Source organism: Arachis stenosperma, chromosome 2 (assembly GCF_014773155.1).
Source record: "Arachis stenosperma cultivar V10309 chromosome 2, arast.V10309.gnm1.PFL2, whole genome shotgun sequence".
Lineage (NCBI taxonomy): Eukaryota > Viridiplantae > Streptophyta > Magnoliopsida > Fabales > Fabaceae > Arachis > Arachis stenosperma.
The window spans coordinates 70,993,576-71,004,903 of record NC_080378.1 but is presented as its reverse complement, the minus strand read 5'-3'; the positions used below and the strand labels follow the sequence as shown (position 1 = coordinate 71,004,903).

General features: G+C 38.8%; 1 non-coding gene across 1 annotated transcript; it reads left to right on the top strand.

Annotated features, from left to right (window-relative positions):
• Window positions 1-248: 248 nt before the first annotated feature.
• On the top strand, window positions 249-352 carry LOC130964516 (small nucleolar RNA R71). The gene has a single exon (XR_009080606.1). It is a non-coding gene; the product is annotated as a small nucleolar RNA R71 (small nucleolar RNA).
• The last annotated feature ends 10,976 nt before the right edge of the window (window positions 353-11,328 follow it).

The following is an 11,328-nucleotide window of genomic DNA, read 5'->3' as shown; positions in this document are numbered from 1 at the left end:
TCTGAGCCAATATGGAATTCAGAGCATCAATTTCAAGAACTCCCTTCCTTTGAGGCGTCCCATTATTCACGGAATTCCTCTCAGAAGTGTACATGAATTGGTTATTTGCAACCATGTCAATAAGTTCTTGAGCCTCTGTAGGCGTTTTCTTTAGGTGAATGGATCCACCTGCAGAATGGTCCAGTGACATCTTAGAGAACTCAGATAGACCATAAAAGAATATATCTATCATGGTTCATTCTGAAAACATGTCAGAAGGACATCTTTTGGTCATCTGTTTGTATCTTTCCCAAGCTTCATAGAGGAATTCACCATCTTTTTGTTTGAATGTCTGAACATCCACTCTAAGCTTGCTCAGCTTTTGAGGAGAAAAGAACTTAGCCAAGAAGGCCGTGACCAACTTATCCCAAGAGGCCAGGCTATCTTTAGGTTGAGAGTCCAACCATGTTCTAGCTCTGTCTCTTACAGCAAAAGGGAAAAGCATGAGCCTGTAGACTTCAGGATCTACTCCATTAGTCTTAACAGTCTCGCAGATCTGCAAGAACTTAGTTAAGAACTGGCAAGAAACTTGTAGTTCTGTTGCATTAGAGCAACTAATTGAGGTTTCAGCTCAAAATTGTTTGCTCCTATGGCAGGAATTGAGATGCTTCTTCCATCAAACTTGGACGTAGGTGTGGTATAATCACCAAGCATCCTTCTTGCATTATTGTTGTTAGGTTCGGCTGCCATCTCCTTTTCTTGTTTGAAAATTTTAGCAAGGTTGTCTCTAGATTGTTGTAATTTAGCTTCTCTTAGTTTCCTCTTTAGAGTCCTTTCAGGTTCTGGATCAGCTTCAACAAGAATGCCTTTTTCCTTGTTCCTGCTCATATGAAAGAGAAGAGAACAGAGAAAGAAAAGGAATCCTTTATGTCACAGTAAAGAGGTTCCTTATTATTAGTAGAAGAAGAAGGGAATAAAAAAAGGAGAATCCAAACACAAGGGTAAGGATAGGGGCAATGATTTGAGATGAAGAGAGGTGAAGAGAGATGTTAGTAAATGAATAAATAAATAGGAAAAGATGAGAGAGGAAGAAATTTTCGAAATTAAATTTTTGAAAAGGAGTTAAATGATTTTCGAAAATAAAGATAAGAAATAAAATTAAAATTAAAATTTAAAACAATTAATTAAAAAAAGGAATTTTTGAAAAAGAGGGAAGTATTTTCGAAAATTAGAGAGAGAAAAGTTGTTAGGTGGTTTTGAAAAAGATAAGAAAAAAACAAAAATTCAAATAGTTAGTTGAAAAAGATTTGAAAATCAAATTTGAACAGATAAGAAGATAAGAAGTTGGAAAAGATATTTTAAAATCAAATTTTTGAAAAAGATAAAATTTTTGAAAAAGATATGATATAAAAGATAAGATAGGATAGATTTAATTTTTAAAATTAAAATTAATTATTTAACTAACAAGAAACTAAAAGATAAGATTCTAGAATTTAAAGATTGAACCTTTCTTAACAAGAAAGTAACAACTTCAAATTTTTGAACCAATCACATTAATTGTTAGCATAATTTTCAAAAATAAAGATAAAATTAAGAAAAAGATTTTTGAAAAATATTTTAAAGAATTTTCGAAAATAAATAAGAAAAATGAAAAAGATTTAATTCTTTTGAAAAAGTTTTGAAAAGATAAGATTTTTAAAATTTGAAAATTTGACTTGACTTACAAGAAACAACTAATTTTAAAAATTTTTTACTAAGTCAACCCAAATTTTTGAAATTTTGAGAGAAAAAAGGAAAAGATATTTTTTATTTTTGAATTTTTCATGATGAGTGAGAAAAACACAATTATGACCCAAAACATGAAAATTTTGGATCAAAACACATTATGCATGCAAGAACACTATGAATGTCAAGATGAACACCAAGAACACTTTGAAGATCATGATGAACATCAAGAACATATTTTTGAAAAATTTTTTATGCAAAGAAAACATGGAAGACACCAAACTTAGAATTCTTTAATGCTTGGACTCTAACAAACGAAAAATGCATATGAAAAACAACAAAAGATACAAAACAAGAAAACATCAAGATCAAACAAGAAGACTTACCAAGAACAACTTGAAGATCATGAAGAACACTATGAATGCATGAATTTTTCGAAAAAATGCAAGAACAATATGAATATGCAATTGACACCAAACTTAAAAATTGACTCAAGACACTAACAAGAAATACAAAATATTTTTGGTTTTTATGATTTTATGATTTTTTTTTGGATTTTCTTTTATATTTTTTGAAAAACATATAGGAAAAAGAAAGTAATGAATCCAAAGTCCTCAATCAAAATCCTGTGAATTAGCCATGGCTTAATAGCCAGTCAAGCTAAAACATGTTATATGAAACTATAGGATTCATTCTTGAAAACTTTGAAAATTTTCGAAAACAGGTGAGAAATTTTGAAAAATATTTTTGAAAACTTTTTGAAAAGAAAATAAAAAAGAAAATTACCTAATTTGAGCAACAAGATGAACCGTCAGTTGTCCACACTCAAACAATCCCCGGCAACGGCGCCAAAAACTTGGTGGACGAAATTGTGATCATCAACAATGGCTCCAAAGACTTGGTGCTCTCAAACATGAATCACACTTAGTCACAACTCCGCACAACTAACTAGCAAGTGTACTGGGTCATCCAAGTAATAAACCTTATGTGAGTAAAGGTCGATCCCACAGAGATTGTTGGTATGAAGCAAGCTATGGTCACCTTGTAAATCTCAGTCAGGCGGATAATATTTGATTATTGGGTTTTCAAATAATAATAAATAATAAACAGAAAATAAAGATAGAGTTACTCATGTAATTCAATGGTGGGAATTTCAGACAAGTGTATGGAGGTGCTGTGTGCCTTCTGAATCTCTGCTTTCCTACTGCTTTTATCCAATCCTTCTTACTCCTTTCTATGGCAAGCTTAATGTAGGGCATCACCGTTGTCAATGGCTACATCCCATCCTCTCAGTGAAAATGGTCCAAATGCTCTGTCACAGCACGACTAATCATCTGTCGGTTCTCGATCATGTTGGAATAGAATCCCTTGATTCTTTTGCGTTTGTCATCACGCCTAGCAATCGCGAGTTTGAAGCTCGTCACAGTCATTCAATCCCGGAATCCTAATCGGAATACCACATACAAGGTTAGACTTTTCGGATTCCCATGAATGCTGCCATCAATTTTAGCTTATACCACGAAGATTCTGCTTAAGGAATCCAAGAGATATGCGCCTGGTCTAAGGTAGAACGGAAGTGGTTGTTAGTCACGCGTGCATAGGTGAGAATGATGATGAGTGTCACGGATCATCATATTCATCATGGTGAAGTGCAACGAATATCTTAGAATAAGAATAAGTCGAATTGAATAGAAAATAGTAGTAATTGCATTAAAACTTGAGGTACAGCAGAGCTCCACACCCTTAATCTATGGTGTGCAGAAACTCCACCGTTGAAAATACATAAGTGATGAGGGTTCAGGCATGGCCGAATGGCCAGCCCCCAAACGTGATCAATTGTCTCCTAAGATGAATAATAGAATAAAACCGAGACCAAAAGATGTAACGTGGTCAAAAGACCTTACAATCAAAGACATCTAATACACTAGTAAAAAGTTCTATTTATACTAGACTAGCTACTAGGGTTTACAAAAGTAAGTAATTGATGCAGAAATCCACTTCCGGGGCCCACTTGGTGTGTGCTTGGGCTGAGCTTGAGCTTTACACGTGCAGAGGCTTCTTTTGGAGTTGAACGCCAAGTTGTAACGTGTTTTTGGCGTTCAACTCTGGTTCGTGACGTGTTTCTGGCGTTTGACTCCAGAATGCAGCATGGAACTGGCGTTGAGCGCCAGTTTACGTCATCTAATCACGAATAAAGTATGAACTATTATATATTTCTGGAAAGCTCTAGATGTCTACTTTCCAACGCCGTTGAGAGTGCGCCATTTAGATTTCTGTAGTTCCAGAAAATCTATTTCGAGTGCTGGGAGGTCAGAATCCAACAGCATCTGCAGTCCTTTGTCAGCCTTTTATCAGAGTTTTGCTTAGGTCCCATAATTTCAGCCAGAAATTACCTGAAATCATAGAAAAACACACAAACTCATAGTAAAGTTTAGAAATGTGAATTTAGCATAAAAAACTAATGAAAACATCCCTAAAAGTAGCTAGATCCTAGTAAAAACTACCTGAAAACAATGCAAAAAAGCGTATAAATTATCCGCTCATCAACGACGCTCACGCGTCACTCTCTTTTTTCGCTTTCCACGCGTGCGCATGTGTGACGTGCACGCTTGGTCCTATTTTCAGCAAATATGAATTTTGTGTTTTTAAAACCAAATTTTAAACCTTTACGCCCCCTGTTTCATTCTTTTAGTCCTGAATTAGAATATTATGCCTATTAATGAGAAGAATCTAGGAAAGGTGATAACTTGGGTCTGAAGTAAGGGGAGAATTAATAATGAATCGTGAAAATAATGATGATTATGAGATTGTTATCGAGAGTAGTGATGATGATGAGATTGTTAATGAGAATGATGATGATTATGAGACTGAAAAAGAGGATGATGATGATTATGAGATTGTCATTGAGAATGATAACGATTACGAGATTGATATTAAATATGATCCTGATTGTGATATACCTGCCTAGGTAGATGCAGTGGCATTGATTCCACTTGCTCTGGGATGTGGTGAGATATACCTGCCTGGGTAGATGCAGTGGAGTGATTCCACTTGCTCCGGGACATGGTGAGATATACCTACCAAGGTAGATGTAGTGGAGTGATTCCACTTGCTCCGGGACATGGTGAGATATACCTGCCTCAGTGGAGTGATTCCGGTTGCTCCGGGTTTGGTTTGAGACTCCTGGGATAGATGCAGTGGTTAGCCCCCATTTGCTCCCAGTCGAGGTTGATTTAAGATTTTTGAAACTATCTGAGTTTCGGATTTTCTTGGGTAGATGCAGTGGGTCGGCTCCACTTGCTCCAAGTTGAGAACTGAAATTCTGTTGACCATGCGTTGTGGTGCACGAAATTGTGATCATCAATGGCGCTATCAACATGGTACGCTCAATTGCAATCTCAACTCTTTATCACAACTTTGCACAACTAACCAGCAAGTGCACTGGGTCGTCCAAGTAAAAACCTTACGCGAGTAAGGGTCGATCCCACGGAGATTGTTGGTATAAAGCAAGCTATGTCATCTTGTAAATCTCAGTCAGGCAGATTCAAATGGTTATGGAGGATTAATGATTAAAAGATAAATAATACATAAAATAAAGATAGAGATACTTATGTAATTCATTGGTGAGAATTTCAGATAAACGTATGGAGATGCTTTGTCCCTTCCATCTCTCTGCTTTCCTACTGTCTTCATCCAATCCTTCTTAATCCTTTCCATGGAAAGCTGTATGTTGGGCATCACCGTTATCAATGGCTACAGTCCCGTCCTCTCAGTGAAAATGTTCAACACACTCTGTCACAGCACGGCTATTCATCTGTCGGTTCTCGATCATGTCGGAATAGAATTCAGTAATTCTTTTGCGTCTGTCACTAACGCCCCACAATCGCGAGTTTGAAGCTCGTCACAGTCATTCAATCCTTGAATCCTACTCAGAATACCACAGACAAGGTTTAGACCTTCCGGATCCTCAAGAATGCCGCCATCAATTCTAGCTTATACCACGAAGATTCCGATTAAGGGATCCAAGAGATATCCACTCAATCTAAGGTAGAACGGAGGTGGTTGTCAGGCACACGTTCATAGGTGAGAATGATGATGAGTGTCACGGATCATCACCTTCATCAAGTTGAGGAACAAGTGATATCTTGGAACAAGAATAAGCTAAATTGAATAGAAGAACAATAGTAATTGCATTAACACTCGAGGTACAGCAGAGCTCCACACCTTAATCTATGGTGTGTAGAAACTCCACCGTTGAAAATACATAAGAACAAGGTCTAGGCATGGCCGAATGGCCAGCCTCCCAAAGAGGGTTCAATCATAAAAACATGATCAAAAGATTCTTATCAAGATGAAAATACAATAGTAAAAGGTCCTATTTATAGAGAACTAGTAGTCTAGGGTTTACAAAGATGAGTAAATTACATAAAAATCCACTTCCGGGCCCACTTGGTGTGTGCTTGGGCTGAGCATTGAAGCTTTCATGTGTAGAGACTTTTCTTGGAGTTAAACGCCAGCTTTTGTGCCAGTTTGGGCGTTTAACTCCCATTCTTGTGCCAGTTCCGGCGTTAAACGCCAGAATTCTTGAGCTGACTTGGAATGCCTGTTTGGGCCATCAAATCTCAGGCAAAGTATGGACTATTATATTGCTGGAAAGCTCAGGATGTCTACTTTCCAACGCAATTGAAAGCACGCCAATTGGGCTTCTGTAGCTCCAGAAAATCCACTTCGAGTGCAGGGAGGTCAGAATCCAACAGCATCTGCAGTCCTTTTCAGCCTCTGAATCAGATTTTTGCTCAGGTCCCTCAATTTCAGCCAGAAAATACCTGAAATCACAGAAAAACACACAAACTCATAGTAAAGTCCAGAAAAGTGAATTTTAACAAAAAACTAATAAAAATATAATAAAAACTAACTAGAACATACTAAAAACAATGCCAAAAAGCGTATAAATTATCCGCTCATCACAACACCAAACTTAAATTGTTGCTTGTCCCCAAGCAACTGAAAATCAAATAAGATAAAAAGAAGAGAATATGCAATGAATTCCAAAAACATCTATTAAGATCAGTATTAATTAGATGAGCGGGGCTTTTAGCTTTTTTCCTCTGAACAGTTTTGGCATCTCACTGTATCCTTTGAAATTCAGAATGATTGGCTTCTATAGGAACTCAGAATCCAGATAGTGTTATTGATTCTCCTAGTTAAGTATGATGATTCTTGAACACAGCTACTCTATGAGTCTTGGCCGTGGCCCAAAGTACTCTGTCTTCCAGTATTACCACCGGATACATACATGCCACAGACACATAACTGGGTGAACCTTTTCAGATTGTGACTCAGCTTTGCTAGAGTCCCCAATTAGAGGTGTCCAGGGTTCTTAAGCACACTCTTTTTTCCTTGGATCACGACTTTATTTTTACCCTTGCCTTTTGGTTTAAAGGGCTATTGGCTTTTTCTGCTTGCTTTCTCTCTTTTTTTTTTCGCACATAATCTCTCTTTTTTTTTGTATTCACTGCTTTTTCTTGCTTCAAGAATCATTTTTATGATTTTTCAGATCCTCAGTAACATGGCTCCTTTTTTCATCATTCTTTCAAGATCCAACAATTTTAACATTCATGAACAACAAATTCAAAAGACATATGCACTGTTCAAGCATACATTCAGAAGTCAAAAGTATTGCCACCACATCAAAATAATTAATCTGTTATAAAATTTGAAATTCATACAATTCTTCTCTTTTTCAATTAAGAACATTTTTCATTTAAGAAAGGTGATGGATTCATAGGACATTCATAACTTTAAGGCATAGACACTAAGACACTAATAATCATAAGACAAATAAAACATAAAGCATAATTTTCGAAAAAAAAATAGAAAAATAAAGAACAAGGAGATTAAAGAACGGGTCCACCTTAGTATTGGTGGCTTGTTCTTCCTCTTGAAGATCTTATGGAGTGCTTGAGCTCCTCAATGTCTCTTCCTTGCCTTTATTGCTTCTCTCTCATGATTCTTTGATCTTCTCTAATTTCATGGAGGAGGATGGAATGTTCTTGGTGCTCCACCCTTAGTTGTCCCATGTTGGAGCTCAATTCTCCTAGGGAGGTGTTGATTTGCTCCTAATAGTTTTGTGGAGGAAAGTGCATCCCTTGAGGCATCTCAGGGATTTCATGATGAGAAATTTCCTCATGTCCATGAGTGGGATCTCTTGTTTGCTCCATCCTCTTCTTAGTGATGGGCTTGTCCTCATCAATGAGGATGTCTCCCTCTATGTTAATTCCAACTGAATTACAGAGGTGACAAATGAGATGAGGGAAGGCTAACCTTGCTAAGGTAGAGGACTTGTCCGCCACCTTATAAAGTTCTTGGGATATAACCTCATGAACTTCTATTTCCTCTCCAATCATGATGCTATGAATCATGATAGTCCGGTCTATAGTAACTTTGAACCGGTTGCTAGTGGGAATGATTGAGCGTTGGATAAACTCCAACCATCCCCTAGCCACGGGCTTGAGGTCATGCCTTCTCAGTTGAACCGGCTTTCCTCTTGAATCTCTCTTCCATTGAGCGCCCTCTTCACAAATGTCTATGAGGACTTGGTCCAACCTTTGATCAAAGTTGACCCTTCTAGTGTAAGGGTGTTCATCTCCTTGCATCATGGGCAAGTTGAATGCCAACCTTACATTTTCTGGACTAAAATCTAATCATTTCCCCCGAACCATTGTAAGCCAATTCTTTGGGTCCGGGTTCACACTTTGATCATGGTTCTTGGTGATCCATGCATTGGCATAGAACTCTTGAACCATTAAGATTCTGACTTGTTGAATGGGGTTGGTAAGAACTTCCCAACCTCTTCTTCGGATCTCATGTCGGATCTCCAGATATTCACTCTTTTTGAGTTTGAAAGGAACCTCGGGGATCACCTTCTTCATGGCCACAACTTCATGGAAGTGGTCTTGATACACCCTTGAGATGAATCTCTCCATCTCCCATGACTCGGAGGTGGAAGCTTTTGCCTTCCCTTTCCTCTTTCTAGAGGTTTCTCCGGCCTTAGGTGCCATAAATGGTTATGGAAAAACAAAAAGTAATGCTTTTACCACACCAAACTTAGAAGGTTTGCTCGTCCTCGAGCAAAAGAAGAAAGAAGAGAGTAGAAGAAGAAGAAATAGAGGAGATGGAGGGGGGCTTTGTGTTTCGGCCAAAGGGGAGAAGTAGTGTTTAGGTTGTGTGAAAATGAAGGAGTGAAGATGGGTTTATATAGGAGTGGAGAGAGGGGTAAGGTTCGGCCATTATGGGTGGGTTTGGGAGGGAAAGTGGTTTGAATTTGAATGGTGAGGTAGGTGGGGTTTTATGAAGGATGAATGTGAGTGGTGAAGAGAATGGTGGGATTTGATAGGTGAGGGGTTTTTGGGAAAGAGGTGTTGAGGTGATTGGTGAATGAGTGAAGAAGAGAGAGAGTGGTGGGGTAGGTGGGGATCCTGTGGGGTCCACAGATCCTGAGGTGTCAAGGATAATTCATCCCTGCACCAAGTGGCGAGCAAAAATGCTCCTTCTGCCAATCCTGGCGTTAAACACCGGGCTGTTGCCCATTTCTGGCGTTTAACGCCACCTTGGTGCCCATTCCTGGCGTTAAACGCCAGTCTGGTGCCCCTTTCTGGCGTTAAACGCTCAGAATGGTGCCAGACTGGGCATTAAACGCCCATTTTGCTATCTTCACTGGCGTTTAAATGCCAGCAAATTTTTCTCCAGGGTGTGCTATTTTTCTTTCTGATTTTCATGCTATTTTTGCTTTTTCAATTGATATTGTGACTTCCCATGATCATCAACCTAAAAAAAATAAAATGACAAAGGTAAATAGATAAATATAACATTGGGTTGCCTCCCAACAAGTGCTTCTTTAATGTCAGTAGCTTGACAGTGGGCTCTCATGGAACCTCACAGATGTTCAGAGCAATGTTGGAACCTCCCAACACCAAACTTAGAGTTTGAATGTGGGGGTTCAACACCAAACTTAGAAGTTGGTTGTGGCCTCCCAACACCAAACTTAGAGTTTGACTGTGAGGGCTCTGTTTGACTCTGTTTTGAGTGAAGCTCTTCATGCTTCCTCTCTATGGTTACAGAGGGGTATCCTTGAGCCTTAAACACAAAGGATTCTTCATTCACTTGAATGATCAATTCTCCTCTGTCAACATCAATTACAACATTTGCTGTGGCTAGGAAGGGTCTGCCAAGGATGATGGATTCATCCATGCACTTCCCAGTCTCTAGGACTATGAAATCAGCAGGGATGTAATGGTCTTCAATCTTTACCAGAACATCCTCTACAAGTCCATAAGCTTGTTTTCTTGAATTGTCTGCCATCTCTAGTGAGATTCTTGCAGCTTATACCTCAAAGATCCCTAGCTTCTCTATTACAGAGAGAGGCATGAGGTTTATGCTTGACCCTAGGTCACACAGAGCCTTCTCAAAGGTCATGGTGCCTATGGTACAAGGTATTGAGAACTTCCCAGGATCCTGTCTCTTTTGAGGTAATCTCTGCCTAGTCAAGTCATCCAGTTCTTTCGTAAGCAAAGGGGGTTCATCCTCCCAAGTCTCATTACCAAATAACTTGTCATTTAGCTTCATGATTGCTCCAAGGTACTTAGCAAATTGCTCTCCAGTGACATCTTCGTCCTCTTTAGAGGAAGAATACTCATCAGAGCTCATGAATGGCAGAAGTAAATCCAATGGAATCTCTATGGTCTCAGTGTGAGCCTCAGATTCCCATGGTTCCTCATTAGGGAACTCATTGGAGGCTAGTGGACGTCCATTGAGGTCTTCCTCAGTAGCGCTCACTGCCTCTTTCTCCTCTCCAAATTCGGCCATGTTGATGGCCTTACACTCTCCTTTTGGATTCTCTTCTGTATTGCTTGGAAGAGTACTAGGAGGGAGTTCAGTAACTTTCTTACTCAGCTGACCCACTTGTGCCTCCAAGTTTCTAATGGAGGACCTTGTTTCAGTCATGAAACTTTGAGTGGTTTTGATTAGATCAGAGACCATAGTTGCTAAGTCAGAGTGGCTCTGCTTAGAATTCTCTGTCTGTTGCTGAAAAGATGATGGAAAAGGCTTGCCATTGCTAAACCTGTTTCTTCCACCATTATTGTTGTTAAAACATTGTTGAGGTCTCTGTTGATCCTTCCATGAGAGATTTGGATGATTTCTCCATGAAGGATTATAGGTGTTTTCATAGGGTTCTCCTATGTAATTCACCTCTTCCATTGAAGGGTTCTCAGGATCATAAGCTTCTTCTTCAGATGAAGCGTCCTTAGTACTGCCTGGTGTAGCTTGCATTCCAAACAGACTTTGAGAAATCATATTGACTTGCTGAGTCAATATTTTGTTCTGAGCCAATATGGCATTCAGAGTATCAATCTCAAGAACTCCTTTCTTCTGATTCGTTCCATTGTTCACAGGATTCCTTTCAGAAGTGTACATGAATTGGTTATTTGCAACCATTTCAATGAGTTCTTGAGCTTCTGTAGGCGTCTTCTTCAGATGAAGAGATCCTCCAGCAGAGCTGTCTAATGACATCTTGGACAGTTCAGACAGACCATCATAGAAGATACCTATGATGCTCCATTCAGA